This window comes from Phyllopteryx taeniolatus, unplaced genomic scaffold (assembly GCF_024500385.1).
Source record: "Phyllopteryx taeniolatus isolate TA_2022b unplaced genomic scaffold, UOR_Ptae_1.2 contig_97, whole genome shotgun sequence".
NCBI lineage: Eukaryota > Metazoa > Chordata > Actinopteri > Syngnathiformes > Syngnathidae > Phyllopteryx > Phyllopteryx taeniolatus.
In genome coordinates this window covers 51,649-52,669 of record NW_026903965.1, presented here as the reverse complement: position 1 = coordinate 52,669, position 1,021 = coordinate 51,649, and the positions used below count along the sequence as shown (strand labels likewise).

At 40.4% G+C, this 1,021-nt stretch overlaps 1 non-coding gene across 1 annotated transcript; it reads left to right on the top strand.

Moving 5' to 3' along the window:
* Nucleotides 1-331: 331 nt before the first annotated feature.
* trnav-uac (transfer RNA valine (anticodon UAC)) lies at nucleotides 332-404 on the top strand. The gene has a single exon. It is a non-coding gene; the product is annotated as a tRNA-Val (tRNA).
* The last annotated feature ends 617 nt before the right edge of the window (nucleotides 405-1,021 follow it).

Below are 1,021 nucleotides of genomic sequence, written 5' to 3'. Positions count from 1 at the left end.
TTGTGCAAACGTTTTCTGGATTTGAGCGTACGCCATGTTTCAGTCGGAAATCCACGCAAGTTTTTGTACATGAGACCCCTGATGACTTGTTTCTCCTGAATGTGTAGATGGTAGTCGTGACTCTGTTTCTTTTGTCCTTGTTGCTTATTTTTAGTTTTCGGATTTTTTATTTTTTTTTAGATTATTGATTCCGCCATGATTTATGGTACAAAACAGTGAAATGCACTTTTGTTTTGTTTTTTCCATCAGGTCACGTGAAACTTGCCGCCGTCTGGCAGCTCCCCTTAGCATGTGGTAGCCCAGTCCGCCTTTGGTCTTAACTGCAGCGACAGTTTTCATAGTGTAGTGGTTATCAAGTTTGCCTTACATGCAAAAGGTTCTCGGTTCGAAACCGGGTGGAAACGGCTTATTTTGTCTGTGGTTTGCCGGTCCCGTTATACGTATCAACAGATGCAAAACTATGATTTTTCCAATACGACTTCTCAGATGTTCCAAATGTCAGCGATATGGACACAAGGGAGACAGAGTTGTCCAAAAGGTGGAGGAGAAATGCTGTCATTGAGAAGGACAACACAGGGTGACATTTGGGTGTGGATGCAACGTAAGAAAGACGAAATCAGTCCGGTTAAAGTGTTCAATAAAATCAGTGAAGAGGGTCCAAAATGAAAAGCAGAGTGAGAATATTGCCATGTCAACAGAAAATGTGATTCTCTTTATGGCGTACGTCATAAATTGTGTGGACTGCAATTTCCACACAATTTAAACAGAAAACAGAAAGGAAAGCATGATTTCTGTTTCAGCATTATAAATAAAGCTATTTTGTCTCGTGAAGGGCACCGCGTCACTTTCGACGTAGAAAATTTAGGAGAAAGCGACAACAAACCTTTTATCTGTCTTGTAATCTGAAGGTTGCTTCAGGAATTAGATGAGTTCACGATAGCCAGAGGTCTTTTGTCAAACCAAAACACACACAAATGATACAAGTAGTGAATTTTATAGAAAACTTCATGAGCTCTACCAG